Source organism: Budorcas taxicolor, chromosome 5, assembly GCF_023091745.1.
Source record: "Budorcas taxicolor isolate Tak-1 chromosome 5, Takin1.1, whole genome shotgun sequence".
NCBI classification, from domain to species: Eukaryota; Metazoa; Chordata; class Mammalia; order Artiodactyla; family Bovidae; genus Budorcas; species Budorcas taxicolor.
In genome coordinates, this window is record NC_068914.1 from 64,820,602 (window position 1) to 64,837,413 (window position 16,812).

A 16,812-nucleotide genomic window follows, 5' to 3' on the forward strand; every position below is an offset into this window, starting at 1 on the left:
AAACCTCAAGACTTGGTTTACACATCTATAAAACAGAGTACCTACTTCATAGATTTGCTGTGGGTATTAAATGAGGAAATGTACATAGAACCCCAAAGATAACGCCCTGCACATAATAGATGCTCAAAACCTGTTATTTCTTAGAGGGAGTAGATTCTTCTTCCTAGCTGCCGTGCAAGAAATTGCCTGAACGCCATACTTCAGGGATCAATGCCACAGGTTAACCCGTTTCTTATGACTCACCTCCACCCACTCAGTGAACCGAAACACGTATCATCCTAGATATATCCGACTAGGTTTTATTCACCACGATTCTACATTGTCCAGCACAGTGCCTGACCCATAGCAGGCGAGCAATGAGTATCGGTTAGTGCTGTAGTCTGAGTAACGGGGCAGCTGCTTGGACTTGCTGGGTGGTGCCCGTGAGGCAGCCGGTCCCACTGTGGCCGAGGAGAGGAATGCGTTGTCCCGAGCACTGACCAGGCCTGCCTAGTCCCCTCCCTCTTCTCGCCTGAGCCAACTCCACCCATCTGGCTTCCTTATCCACGAACATACTCTCTTAAACTGCTTTCAGTATGCTGTTTCAGTGTGGTCTCAGCATATTTGAAAGCAAATGTCTGCCTTCGACCATGGCTGGAAAATATTTTTATGGTGATAGAAAAGATTTCCTGATCTTTCATTTCTTGTTCACCTTTCCAACTAGAGATTTTTACTTGCAAGTGACAATATTGGAAAACTGTATTCTTTCTTTGGTTTCTGTAGTGAAGGAAAAAAGCTGACATTTCTGAGTACCAAAAATGAGGCGGTATTGTGCTAGGTGCTTTTACATAAATTACATAATTTAGTACTCCTAATAACCTAAGAGACGTAGCAAGTGCTAATGTTTTTATTTCATAATCCAGGAAACCGTGGCTCAGAGAGCCTAAATAAATGGCTCAAGGTCACAAACTAGCAAGAGCCAAAACTGGGATTTAAATAGCATTTGAAAGTCATGCTATTTCTACCTGACTCCCTGCCTCCTGTATAGTATATGGTTTTGATAATTTTCATCACATACTCTAGTCATCTTAAAGCATGGCTCAAATGTTGTGTATTCTTTAATGCCCAATGTTTCTGTCTTTGTTAAGAATGTTTTTCTCTCTCTCTCTTTTTTTTTTGAGTGCAGAGATTTAACAAGTATTCTAGAAGTAAAATGAACCTCACATGTCCTAAGGGACAAATTGTAGCACAGAATGTAAGAGCACTGAATTTGGAATCAGATAGGTGTGATTATCAACTGTGTTTTCCTGGGAAACATACTTAATCATCTTTCTGAGCTTTAGTTTCTTTATCTGTAAAATGGGGACGTTACTATCTAGTGCAGAGTGGCTTTGAAAGGACATGAGATAAAGCCTATAAAGCACTCCGTGCCAAACCGTACACAGCATGCTTCCTTCAGGTTGCTTTCAAGAGGCATCCAGCGAGGGCAAGAATGCTCTGAACCCACATGATTCTCATGTCTCAACTCTGAGAAATAAGAAAATGTGTACGATATGGTGTGAAAAGAGGAGGAAAAGTACTCATTTCCGAAAGGATGGGTTTTGGTCCCGAAGTTTTCCAGAAGCTTCTAGATTGCAGCTGCCTTCAAAAATTTGAACTTTGCAGTTGCCAATACACAAAGAATTAATACAAAGTACAAATGTCCACACACATTCTGGCAACTTATGAGGCCAACTAGTTTTACCCAGTTCTAGTTTTCTTCATCTGCCAGGTTACCTAGTACTGAATATAAACTATAAATCTATCTTGCCCACTTTAATAAAAGATGTTTTGTATGTTTGACCTTTAAAATCACAAATGTCAGTAGAAAGATTTCTTTTCCCTTTCATAATAAAGAGCAAACTGCTTCTATACCTTCAATTAAAAATATTGGGAGTTGTTTTTGAAGAAAGATAAATCAAACAACCTTCTTTATTTAACAATTGTTTAGAACAAGATAAGAGAAAGACAGCGTGCACATTTTTGTTTTTTAACAGTCTGTCTGGCTGTCACGTGGGTTTCTTTCTCTTGGCTACTTATAGGTCATAAGGTTGGAAGCAGAGTGAGAGTTCAGGCAATCAACAAATACGTTTCTACCGCAAAGAAGAATATACTTCCTCTTATTTGTCTAACTCTGGGAAATTATGAATCTCTTAGCAGATGATACTCACAGACCCAATACAAGTAGTTCAGCCTTTAAGAAGCTTAAATTTCTTGCACAAATGAAACTGATTCCCTGGAATGTACCTCCCTCTCAGCCACACATCCTGGCTTGGGAAACTCCTACTCAGTTTCCAGAGCAGAGCTGAAATGTCACCTCCTCTCTGGCTCTCCACACGGTGGGGGGGCGGGGCGGGGTAGCTGCTCGGAAGGTGCACACCCTCCCTTAGCACCGGGAGTGTGCTTCGCACACAGCTCTTCTCACACCCCCTGCCAGAGGTTCGTCTATGTGAGTGTCACTCCCATTGTTTGTGGGCACTCTGAAGGCAGGCACTCTATTCAGTCTTCTGCGCCCTGCCATCAGCCCAAGGGTCAGGATACAGCTGTTCACTATACTTCACTGAGTGAAGAACTGGAATAGTCACAGATTTTGTTATCGACTGTTTTAAGCTTTTATTCTTTGTTTTAGTTATTGGTTATTTCAGTTATTTGCTCATGACTCTGGTATTTGAGCAGAGCTTTTTTTTTTTGTGGAGGGTGAGTGTTCAGTTCAGCTCAGTTCAGTTCATTTCAGTCGCTCAGTCGTGTCTGACTTTTTGCAACCCCATGAATCGCAGCACGCCAGGCCTCCCTGTCCATCACCAACTCCCGGAGTTCACTCAGACTCACGTCCATCGAGTCCGTGATGCCATCCAGCCATCTCATCCTCGGTCGTCCCCTTCTCCTCCTGCCCTCAATCCCTCCCAGCATCAGAGTCTTTTCCAATGAGTCAACTCTTCGCATGAGGTGGCCAAAGTACTGGAGTTTCAGCTTTAGCATCATTCCTTCCAAAGAAATCCCAGGGCTGATCTCCTTCAGAATGGACTGGTTGGATCTCCTTGCAGTCCAAGGGACTCTCAAGAGTCTTCTCCAACACCACAGTTCAAAAACATCATTTCTTCGGTGCTCAGCCTTCTTCACAGTCCAACTCTCACATCCATACATGACCCCAGGAAAAACCATAGCCTTGACTAGACGGACTTTAGTCGGCAAAGTCATGTCTCTGGGTGAGTGTGATTGTGGTTATTTGACTTTTCTCTGAAGATCTTCTATGACGAGATTTCTGGGTTAAGTTTGTTTTTGCAAATAGGAGCTAATAACTTCCTTGATTTTATGACTGTTCTCTTACATGTGTACCATTAGCTTTGGACTTCTGGGAGTGGCCAAACTGCAAGAAGTTATATGCAATAAAGTATCCTTTAAACTGGGGTCCAAAGAGAAGATTCTCTTTAATAAGAGATAAAGGAGAGCATCTGTAATACTGATAGGCACAGCATATTCACCCATATTTCATTTTTGCCATTATGTACAACTATCTCCTCTCCATCCAAAGTAGTTACAATAAAATTTTCTTTAAAAAAAATCTGATTTGTAGTTTTCTCTTCTCTCTCTCTCTCTTTTTTTAACAAAATGAAAGCTACATAAAATTAAGATGAAAGATAGGAAACAACTGTACAATTATTCAAGTGCCTACTTAAGCTCTTTATTCTCCAGAGCCCCTTAAAAATATGAATTTTTAAAAGTACAGGAAATACATGATGCATATAATATTGGAGTTGCCCATCATCATTTTGCCCAACACCTTTATTCTGTAGATGAGAGTGACTCTGGAAGTTACATAATGCAATATATGAAAAGTCAAGAAAAACTATTACTTAGAGAAATGTGTTAAGATGAAAAGTCACAGACATTCATCTTTGAAATGTTATTTAACTTTGTATATTACCAGCACTCTGGAGAAAAATGGGAAAAGATATGAAGGCAATTAAAATACTCATCATTCAGTAAACACCTTTAGCAAGAGAGCCTTAAAATTCTACATCCTTTACCTTGAATTATAGCTAGATACAGATTCATTTTTAAAACTACAAATCCTAATTTGGAAATGTTCACAATTTGTCAAAGTTATCCCTTGTTTGAAACCTAGAATATCATTTATTGTCCTCAAATAAACTGTTCACATGCAGAATAGAACATGTATGCATGTGTAACTGGCTAGTCATTAGCTTCATACAGAACTTATTTTTTCATTCATTCATGAAGCAAATACTTATTGAGCTCCACTGACATATCAGGTAACATTCTAGCCACTGGGGACACAGCATTGAACAAAATAGACAATCCCTTTGGTTATAATGAGAGTTTATATTCTAATGGAAGACTTAGTATGTTCTCATTTTGGGATGAAGCCTGAGTGAGTGCTAAACATTCACTGATGTTGATATCTCTGAGTGTAGGGAAATGAGAAAATACCTCTCAGCCACTCAGAATTTGTCTTATTCTTCCTTCATCAAACTGTAACACTTCCCACTTACTAGCACATTTTTCTTCATCAAACTAATAATACAAAAAATTTGTTAGATTAATTCAAAATGTTATTATTATCACAAATAGTTGTCATTATTCCAGCAGAATTAGCTGGTGTAGAGAACTGCAACTTAATACCAGAAAGAACTTACAAATTCATGATGGGGATTTCTTCCTCCCACCCTCCTCCCACTCCCATGCTTTTAAAAATGTGTTCATCCTTCAGAGTCCTTTCCTATTTGAGCACAGTGTTCATTCATTTAATTGTTATCTGTATATCTGTATTCATCATTAGACAGTGGTCTCCTTGAAAGTAAGACTATGTCCTATTCATTCTTTTATGTCTACAGCATCAACTTGATTCACTCAGCAAGTGTTTATGCAATTAATAGCTTATTTAAGACTTGATTTGATCAAGGATCACTGGACCTTGCAAAGGCCTTGTGAGGCAGGTAGAGAAGGTGTTATTCGCATTTTATAGGCAAGAATCTTAACTTTCTGGAGGTTATTTATGTTCAAAGCCATAGTGCTTGGGAGGTCTTGATAAAGACTTTGCTTTTACATCCAATGACTCCAAGTCCAGTGCTCTCTCTCTGAAGCCTCAGTCCTTCCTTCCTTCTATCTATTTATCTCACTGTCAGGAGTGTCTTCGTCACCACTCCCTGTACTCCTATTTTGTTTTGCTGATACCTCTTCTACTTGCTTAACTTTGAATTGAAACTTTAGGTTTTATGCTGATTCAGTAGCCATAGGGAAAGGGAGGACAGAATGAATAAAGTGTTCTATTATTCTTTGAACGATTAGTCACTAGTTTCCCTTTGGTTTGCATACCTTTGATAAGCGTTCAGCAACAGAGTCACCTAAAAGAGTTCCAAGGCTGAGTATCCTATTCTGACTTGAGCTTTGTAGTACTTTTCACTATATAAAGATTGAGAGAATCTGAGTGAGTGAATGATACACTTAGCAGACCACAAGGCTGGCAACAAGAAAAATAGTTATAGGGAGATTGTTATAAGGGGGCAATTATAGGAGAGTAACAAAAAAACGTACATAAGTTCTGACATGCAAGATTGCCCTACCTTAAAAAGTGCAGAGAAAAAGATAATCTGGAAGGAAGGAGACTGAGAAAAAACAGTGCAGGGTGAGATAATGAGATCTTTAGTTTTCATGGACTAAGCTCAAACTGTGGTTCTCAGATCATCTGAGGTTCTGGTTATCAAACGACAATGATATCCAAATATTTGACTTACTGATTCAGACTCTTGGAGTAATGCCCAAGAATCTGCCCTGTAATAGCATCTTCAGGTGATTCTTATGTACACACTAAAGTGTGAGATCCAGCTGACAAAAGCAGTGTTTTCTGAAATATTATGTGCATATAGACCACCTAGGGTCTTGTTAATATACAGATTCTGATTCAGTAGGTCTGAAGTGGGTTTTTAAACAAGAGTGTGAGTCTTTAAACCAGCTCCCAGGTGATGCCGATACTGCTGGTGCGCCCATGCACACTCTAAGGAGCAAGTTCTTAGATACTGCGGTAGCTGCGGTTAATATGTGTGCTGTGGGAGACTGGATGGAAAAAGTGGATTTTAAGAAGCTTCACTGTGATTTATGACAGAATTCTTCTTTGGCAACTCATCAGGAAAATTTGCTAGAGATTTCAAATTACTTTTCAATGTTTTTGTGGGTGGGACTCTCATTTGGACTGGCCAAGAGGCAGCTTGGCTCTATGCAATTTCAGTTGTAAAATTCTGGACGAGAGACCAAGGGACTCCATGTATTTCTGATGGAGGCTCCTGCCCTGCCTTTCCTAGCTTCACATAGTTGGGAAAAAAAATGTAAATGGATTCATTGTGTAGTGTGTCACTCAGGCTAGTTTCTTATTACTCATCTGTTTCATTCCTGCCAATTAAGAGCAACAGCTGTCTTGCAGAGATGGTGGTCGTTAGGAAGTGACACAGCTGTGGGGTTTAGATGAGATAACAGTTGCACAGCCAAGATAAGGCATCTTTGGAATGCAAAATGCCATAAGCCTGATTTATAGCATATATCCAAGGGGGAAAAACTTAAACCAAATCCACTAAAATAACAACTTACCCAACAGGGAAAACAAAGCAAAATATCAACTCAGAGAGGTTTAGCCCCAAAGTCAAGTTTTCTCAGACTATTTTAAACACAAGATTTGGACTGAAAATTGACCTAGAGAGATTCCAATTACCTCAGTTGTCTACAGTGCCCAGAGTTATGAATTTGTGTCTGAGATTTAAATATTTATGCAAAATCCATACTCTTGTTGCTCAACACAATCTGACATTTCCACATCCCTAGGCCTTAGTATATGACGAGGAGGGTAGACTTGCTGAACACAAAACAATGATCAGTGACTAACATTTACAAAGTGGTATTGCTGCTGCTGCTGCTAACTCGTTTCAGTTGTGTCCGACTCTGTGCGACCCCAGAGATGGCAGCCCACCATGTTCCCCCGTCCCTGGGATTCTCCAGGCAAGAACACTGGAGTGGGCTGTCATTTCCTTCTCCAATGCCTGAAAGTGAAAAGTGAGAGTAAAGTTGCTCAGTCATGTCCAACCCTCAGCGACCCCATGGACTGCAGCCTTCCAGGCTCCTCCATCCATGGGATTTTCCAGACTCAAAGTAAAAATATGAGTTCACCAATGTAATAAGTCAGGAAATCAATGGACTCTATATAAATAATTATTTTCTTCCTTTTAAAAGTGAGACTAGAACCATCATTATAGTTGAATATTTCAAAATAAATGTAACATGAATAATATAATTATGATTAAATCCTGCTACCTAATATTATATATCCCAGATTTTATATAATATATAATCATATATTATATATCTTTTATATGATATATAATCTTATATAACCCAGATTTTTCAGACTTTCACATCTTTGTTAATCTCTTTCTTTTGTAATATATTCTTTTTCTCATCCCTGAACAGCTAAATCTTACTCATCTTTCAGAAACTGAATCATATGCAAATTCCCTGTAAAGTCTTTTGAGAGTCTCTCAACTTTATACATTCCTGCCTTAAATTTCCATCACAGGTTAGCTGTCCATAACTTATGCCACCTATACCATTCTTTTGGAATTACAGTTACCTAAGCACTAACTTTATGGTCTTCAGTCTGTAAGCATTTTGAAGCCAAGATTCATGTCTGATTCATAGAGGGACCTATCTTGCTCTATTGAATAAGTGCTTGGTTGAACAAACTTTCTTCCAGGTTCTGGCAAGGGAGAACACTTACTAATCAGTTTTGGTCAAAGAAAAAGAACTAGAATTTGAGAGATGCACAAGAGAGGGGACAGAAGATGGGAAATCTTGCCTAATCAGGAAGATCAGATAAATTAATCCAGATGATAAATGGGCTGGTTGTAACCTGGTCATCTGCTTGGATTGAAGGTTAAGCTTATTACTTCAGAACTGCTTAAATTTCTTGAGGGAGGGCATCAGGAGAAAGGTTTCCACAAAATATTAAATATTAGATACATACATGGAGGCAAGTTATTGTTACTTTTCCTGTGGCATTGCCTAGTATCAATATTTCTATTATGAAATTTTGCCAGGTTTGCTTGTGCTGATCTTGAACTATTGCTGCACAGCTCCTTAGTAGGAACTGAAGTCATCCAGACAGAATTTATTTGTTTCCATTAATCAAATTTAATACAAGAATAGTAATTACAATATATAATATGCTAAAGGACATAAGACATTGGTATGTCTTTTCAAAGAGAAGAAAAGAGTACTTTGTTGGCTTTGATGGTCAAAGAGGGATTCATTCATTTACTCACTCACTCATTCATTCATCAATTAGGAGATAGCACTTGAGTGCCTGTCTTACACGTCCTTGTCCTCATGGAGCTTATGGTCTGGTTGGAGAGATATTTTATCAATATAATTACACAAATAACTGTAAAATCACATCTATGATAATAGTGAGATAATAGGTAGATAGTATTTGACATATTACCTAGGACCTACTAAACAAATATTTAATACATATCATCTACTCTAGTGATTAGTGTTTAATCTAAAAGAAATGGCATTACAAAAGGTGTTTGAGCAGGAGATGAAAATGATCAGAGATATGTCTTCTGTGTTTAATCTAGGATTAATTTGTCAGAGAGCTTCAAGCGGAAAGTATCTAGAATTGGGGACTCTGTCCTCTTTAAAATTTATTTTACACACGCCACAAAATAGGGCATCTATTTTAGTGGGAAGAAAGAGGTAGAAAACATATATTATAAAGGTACATAGAATGGACATAGAATAACTAATTTGAAAGTGAGCAGGAGGATGCAGAGATTTGGATCATGGATGACCATAAAGTTGGGGGTGATTTTGAAAGAACTTGGGGGCCACAGTATTAGGAACAGGTTCATGAGAGGGATAATGAGTTACAATTGGACTCATGTTGAGATTCCAGGTGGAGGCTTTTAGAGCATGGGTAGTGCTGGAAATTTAGATTTGGGAGTCCCTTGCATGGAGTTATAGTTAAAACTGCTGGGATATAGAAAATCACTTTGAAAGATCATAGAAGAATAAGGAAAATTTAGGAATCCCCTAAATTTGGTGTGTGTTGGGGGGGATGGTAAGAGGAAAATTTTTCTGATAAAAAGAAGGGAGGTCAGAAAAACAGAAGAACCATGAATATGCAGGGTTAATGCGGCTGAGGAGGACAGTGATTCTGGATGACCATGGTTACAATTTCCTGGGACAGTTTGAAGTAAATGGCAGCTGAGAAGGATTTGGAGTTTGGCCATAGGAGATCACGGATGATCATCACAAGGACAGCTTTAGAAAAGTTGTATGGTGGAGACCAGACCGAAAGCTGTGAGCACAGACTGCTCTGAAGAGAAGTTGGGTGGCAAAATTAAAGAGCAAGGTAATAGATCATTTAGGCTGAGGGAGTAACAAAGGTAAGAAAACTTTCTTAGACTTTTCAGAGACCTGGCCCAGGATCTATATATGAAGTATGTAGGTTTTGCAGGCTTTGGTCTATATTTGGCTAGATCAAACAAGCTGGGTGAGCTAATGAGATGAAATGAAAGCACATGCATTCTAATCTGCACTGAACCAGGTTCTATTCTGATTTGCTGTAGAAAAATGATGTAATTCCATTTCTAAATTATTGAAACTGGCTATGGAATGGCAGTCTAGACTTTGAGGGTTATTCTACCTGACAGAGAGTACACCTTGGCTGGACAGACAATGTTCATGCTGGGCTTTTGGTAGTGGTAATGAACAGAATAATGAAGAATTGTAGTGTTACACTGGCATGCTACAGCGCCATTCTGATCATACCACTATGAATGGAACCACAGCAATGTGTACTTCTAATTTTGATTTAATGACATGAGAATTTCTGAGTCCCATCTCTGGTTAGAGCTGAAGGAGATATTTTCCAAGGCTGATAAAGTGTGTATCACATATGAATGAATGTGTATGTGTGTGTAAATATTATATATGTATATGTATACACATATGATAACTACAAGTTATTGAATGCTACTAGATTGAAGGAATGATGAATGATGGATTAGGAATACTAACTATAATTATCATCCCCTTTCCTGGTAGCTCAGATGGTAAAGACTCTTCCTGCAATGCAGGAGACTCAGGTTGGATTCCTGGGTCAGGAAGATCCCCTGGAGAAGGGAACAGCGATCCACTTCAGTGTCCTTGGCTGGTGAATCCCCTGGACAGAGGAGCCTGGAGGGCTACAGCCCACGGGGTAGCAAAGAATTAGATATGACAGAGCAACTACCATACACGCACCCGCACACAAGATAGAAATGCCATCCTGCTTTCAAAAGTGAAGAAACTGGAATTCTAGAAGTTAAGTACATTGTCCAAGGTCACATAGCTACCAGAGAAGTTTAGCCAGAATACATGAATTCGCCTCTTCCTTTCAAACTCTTTCTCCTTTTTGGATGTATAAACGGGACAAACACAGGGATGAGGTATATTTTATAAGGGAGAGGAGGAAGCTATTATTGGAAATTGGGTCCTGAATTGCGTTGAATTCATGAAGTGACCTAGTTTTTCTTCATCTTTTATGGAACTTGTTGTGTAAAGTTGGAGTCAGAAGAGGCCTTAGGGAACCTCAGTTTTGGAAACTGAGCCTAGATTTGCTCGGCATTATCTAGACTGTGCATAGCTGGGCCAGGACGCCAGCCTGATCATCTGCCTCCTAGCCCTTGGCCTACTCAGCTAGACCTAGCTCCATGTATATGAACAAAGGTGAATTTATGGATTTCTCAGTGACCTGCTCCCATCATTTGGAGGATTTTTGGTGTTCTGAGCAGACTCTCCTTGTAAACCTCGGGTGCCTTGAACTCAGGTAGATTTTGCTATGCTAAAGAGTTTTTCTCAATAGAGTTCTGCCTATTATGGTTTGACTGATATTTAATTTTTCTTTTACAGGTCGAATGATACAAGGGCTATAAGGTGTATGGTGTAAAAGTAGTTGTTAAAATAAGGACTAATAGCATGTCAGAGGGACTTATATTGACAATTTAATTGGAAATGCTGCTATTAGCATAAAACATTCCACTTGGTATAAGTTTTGTGTTGCTATTAAATAAGAAAGACCAAACCTCTACACATTATTATCAGCATCACACAAATGATGATTGATACTATCAATTTTTGTGCTGTGATATTTTATTAAAGAAACACAAGTGTGATGATCCTTAAGGTTGTTTATGTTTACCTAGAATAAAGCCTCAAAGCTTCTTTAAGAAGTTTTGGCTTCACCCAAAAACTGGCATTGGTCTATTATATAAGGCACTATTGCTCTTTTCATTGTGGCTAAACTTTAGAAATAGACGCTGCAGAGATAAAACACCACCTGGGATATTTCTCCCTTAAAGCAGGACAGTAATTGTAACAGACTTGGCGCTTTTGTGGGTTTATTTTAAACATTTCTAAAAAAAGTAGGGTTTGTAATTTTCCTTCAGATTACAAGCTGACATTTTGGAAAAAGAAAAAAAAGTAGCAGGGAATGCAGCACTTCTGTGTGGTGGCAGCTGATAATTACCATCGTGTGAGTGGGGCTAGATATAACCCAGGCGTTTTAAGAAGCACAGCTGATTACAGTGCTTTAAGAGTAACTCAATTCGGGAATTCTGCTTTGTTAGGCAAATTGAACTGTCTTGCTTCACGGATCTCATCTCACTTTTTCTTTTGCTTTCCAACCGAAAGCTACCTTTCTGTCTTCAGTTCCAAGGCTGTTGCTAGGAAGAGCTACATGCAAAACTCCAAAAGGAAATGTAGAGTATCTTCCAAAGGGAGCGGAATGAAAGCGGTTCTCGCCACATGTCATGGCTCTGGAAAGGCACACTGGGCAGTAGAATTTTGAGCCACTTAAGGTGTTTATACCAGAGAAGGCAATGGCACCCCACTCCAGTACTCTTGCCTGGAAAATCCCATGGACGGAGGAACCTGGTGGGCTGCAGTCCATGGGGTCGCTAAGAGTCGGACACGACTGAGCGACTTCACTTTCACTTTTCACTTTCATGCACTGGAGAAGGAAATGGCAACCCACTCCAGTGTTCTTGCCTGGAGAATCCCAGGGATGGGGGAGCCTGGTGGGCGGCCGTCTATGGGGTCGCACAGAGTCAGACACGACTGAAGTGACTTACCAGTAGCAGCAGCAAGATGTTTATACATTTTTTTTTTCACAGAAAATAAAGAAATTGTTTTGTGGTTAATGTCAAAGAAAGGAAATGTCACACTGGCTGGGTTTTGATATGTGCACAGCCAGGGAACTTAGAGGGAATTGTTAATGCAACTGTATAAGAAGGTATGCGAGAAGGATGGTTTCCCATGAAGGGAAAATGGAAAGACTTCAAAAGTATATTTTTCACTACAGTTATTAAACAGACACAGTTTACTTTTAAAATCGATTATAAGTTTAGTTGCCCAATTTGGATTGCTGGCCCAAATACAAATGTGTGTATGGTGTGTGTGAGAGAGAGAGAGTCAGAGAGAGACACAGAGACAGAGAGATAGACTAGTACGTGACCAGAGATTTCTCAGTATCTATGATCTAAAAGTAAGTTGAAGATTCAAATTTCCAAGAGTGTTGACTGTAGCAATTGTTATTTCAGTTTGAAAGACTATTCCTCAACAGTTATACTTTATGAGTTAAACACCCATTTCTAAGGGTTTAACTCAACAAATGCCCCAAACCTCTCCCTCTGAAAATGGTTGAAAGTATTAATTACCTGCAATAAGGAACAGATCCAGATTATTTGGAGTCCAAAATCCTCTTAAAGAAAATACAAAGCTATGAATATAAAATTATATCCATGGCCTTGGAAAGAGCCTTGAGGGGCACTGAAGTTGAACTTCATACATTTTGTGGTAAATCCATCTGTGTGTGGGAAATGGTCTACTTTATAAAAGACAAAGGTGAACACATATCCACATTTGCTGATCTAGTGTTTCTTTAGGGATCGCTGGTATTCAAGGTGGAGCCAACTTTGTCTTTACTGATCACTTTCTTCCAGCACCAATCCTTCAACCCACCACATCTGCCTTCAATGATTTCTACTCTGTCTCCTACCTAATTCACACAGATATGACTTTGCTTTGTACCTCTATACTGTTTCTCCAAGCTGACATTTCTAATAAAAACTTTATATCATTCTGTGTTAATACAACATTATGTTAGTGCTATGAGCTGAATTGTGTCCCCCCCAACAATTCATATCCTGCGGTCCTAACCCCAATACCTTAGAATGTGACCGTATTTGGAGATAGGGCTTTAAAAGGGGTGATTACATTAAAATGAAGCTGAGTAGGCGCTAATCCACTTTTACTGGTGAATTTACAAGAAGAAATTTGAACATAAAGGAGATACAACGGATGCACATGGATAGAGGGATGACCACATGAAGAGGCAGCAAGAAGGTGGCCATCTGCAAGCCAGAAAGAGAGGCTCAGAGGAAACCGACCCTGCTGGCACCTTGATTTTGGATTTCCAGCCTCCAGGGCTGTGAGACAAAAAATTTCTGTTGTTTAAATCACCATGTCTGTGGTATTTTGTTGTGGCAGCCCTATAAAACTAATACAGTGAGCTAGAATTTATCAAACAAACTATTACTAACCAACGTTCTCACCTCAGTATGCTTAATATTACAACTGAAGCTAAGCGTCCACAGGCTGTCAACAGGCCATCAGATACATTGGTTGAATGAAAGAGTAAATGCTTGTATGCATACAATTAGGATGGATTTCAACAGGGATTTATGATTAAAAAAACATTCTTCCAATTTTCTTCTCTAGGACAATGTCAAGTCCAAGGAAAGATGGTAGTGATGACACAAAATTCATGCTTTAACAGGTATTACTGATGATCAAATATATATTCATTGAATCTTTGTGTGGTGAAAATTTAGGAAAATAAGAGTTGGCTAAAGTTTCCTAAATGTATCAGGACACTGAAATTATGACAGATATCCTTTTTCTGGTGAAAGTAGTATCCACAAGGCACAAGTCCCATCTTTTCTTGATATTGTACAGTGGGCTGGCTGTTTACCTCAGGGCTTACAGGTTGTGGCCAGATACTGTGAAATTTCCTTACATGGTAAGCCTCCTGAAGAAACCCTAGGAAGACCCATTCATACAACCTACAACTCATGGGATATGGAACTAATCTATGTCAGAAAGACAATTTATTAACTTGTAATCAGTTAGAAATTACTATCCCTATGAGCGTGGCAAATTCAGGAGAACTAATTATGGTCTATGTGGCTCCTTGGTGAAAGCATATTAAGAGTGAAGGGAAATATTTGTTCTTAAAGGAGGGTTTCATCTCTCTAGAACTGCCTTCTGACAAATTGGTCTTCTGTTTTCTGGGGATACTTTATTTGGATTTGGAAGACTGTTTATTCATCTATTATACTATTCAATTATTTTATAAACATTATTTATTGAGCCTCTAAAATGGGCCAAACATTGTTCTAGGCATTAGAAATATAATAATGAACAATACTGACATTATCTCTGCATGGAAATTGCATCTGAATTGTCATAGTTTTGCTAGGAAATTGCATTTACTTTTCCCATCGACTGTCAACATTTCTTGTTACTTTAGGTCTAGAGCTGCTATTTACATTCTATAGTGCTTATTTCCATAAATGTTTACAAAATATGGATTATATCAAATAAAACTCCTTTTCAAAGAGGGTTCAAGTTTTCCATAGAAGCTTAAGGCATTCCAAATTCAAGGACTCCTATGGCTCATACTTCAGAACCCTTGGCATCACAACACAAGTCGAAGTGACAGGAAAATGAATCTTCAAATAAACACATTTATTTCACAGTTGGTCAAGGCACAGTTAAATATTTAGATCTATATATTTCCCCCGCCCTGTGTGGGAAGGACTCTACTGGGCTAATTCTCTAAAAGCAGAAAAGAAATTCTAATTTCTAGGGATTTCTATAGGTCAATATCTGGTCTTACGGTTTCTCTGCTGCTGCTGCTGCCGCTGCTAAGTCGCTTCACTCGTGTCCGACTCTGTGCGACCCCATAGACGGCAGCCCACCAGGCTCCCCCGTCCCTGGGATTCTCCAGGCAAGAACACTGGAGTGGGTTGCCATTTCCTTCTCCAATGCGTGAAAGTGGAAAGTGAAAGTGAAGTCGCTCAGTCGTGTCCTACCCTCACCGACCCCATGGACTGCAGCCTACCAGGGTCCTCCATTCATGGGATTTTCCAGGCAAGAGTACTGGAGTGGGGTGCCATTGCCTTCTCCGACGGTTTCTGTATTGACAATGTATCAATTGAAATGCCAGCTTTCCCAGACCCTCTGCGCACATGTCGGAAACACCTGTTCCTCTTCTTATGACTTTCTTGCCTACCCAGCAACTCAGATTACATTGTCCGACCTTGATGAGCCACGTCATAGTTCTTGATGTTTGCATACATATACAACCACTGTCTGGTTTATGAGGTCAGAAGAAAAGAAAAAAAGAACACACCTAATTTCAAGCCAGCTTATATTTTCTGGGTTGATTCTGTAGATTTTTTCCAAGGAGTGAGCTTGTAAAAGAACTGCCTGAGGTGGAAATGTAGAAAGGCAAAGACCTACAGAAGTGACCCTTTATCTAACCACATCTCCTCTCGGAAGCCATGACCTCTGCGAATTGGATAAAGCAAGCTGAACAGCACAATAGCCCGAAGGGTACAAAACCCAGACATCTGAAGAGACTTTCTTGTTTCAAGGATATACCTAACCTACTTTAAAATATTCTTTTAATGGGGAGTTTAAAGGAAGTTCCTTCCTATTATGAGGTTGATGACTCCTTAGTTAGATTTTCCTTTTCTCATTTCAGGTGACTTTAAATGGGATGTTGTGATATTGTCTTTAAAGAGAAATGTTTTCCTTTGGCTTGCAAATAAATTAGATAGCTCAAGAAGACCAATTCTCTGCTTTTAAACACTACCTGCTTATAATTTCTTATTAGAGTCTGAACTAACATTTGAAAATGCTACCATGATGCACATAAATACTCCTGGCGAAGCTTTTATGGCTACTGATGACACTATAAAAATATGCCTTCATTTTAAGAACTCTAGAGGATTTGGACATCTGCATAGCTCCAGAGTTCCCTGCTTTGTGGGGGAAGATCTGATGGGGAAGATGAGATCATTACCCACTCCTATCTTGTTTTAAATTTGTCAAAAGCCTGAATAAAAAGTACTTTCCCTAACTGTAGGTCTGCTATATTCAGTTTTATTACCCTCATATGTTTATTAGACACAGAAGTGTCCTTATAAAGGAATTTAAAACATAATTCTTGTTTAACTATATATATTTGGTGGAATGTTCCTATCTTCATACACTTATGGGGATAAACATTTTATTTTGGTTCTAAATCTTTTCATGCTGGTTTAATATAGGTTGAAGACATGCTCAAATAGAATCCCTGCAAGGGCCTTTGGTCTCTTGATTTTTAAGGATTTCAAATCATACGGTAGGAAGAGCTCTGGTCCAGGGAGTGGGGACCTGGTTTCTACATCTCACTCCAACCACTTGCTTGCTGCACTCTCTGATTATGACCAAGACAGTGGACTTGAGAACCTCAGTCTCCTTGTCTTCAAAGTGATAGTACTGTACTTATCTCTATGCGCTTTAGAACTCTTGTTACTTCACAAATCTACGGGTTTCTTTGAGAGATTACCAAGATATACAATTATATACTGTATGAGTGATTTTATTTGTCCTTCAGCGCAATTAAGCATCTCC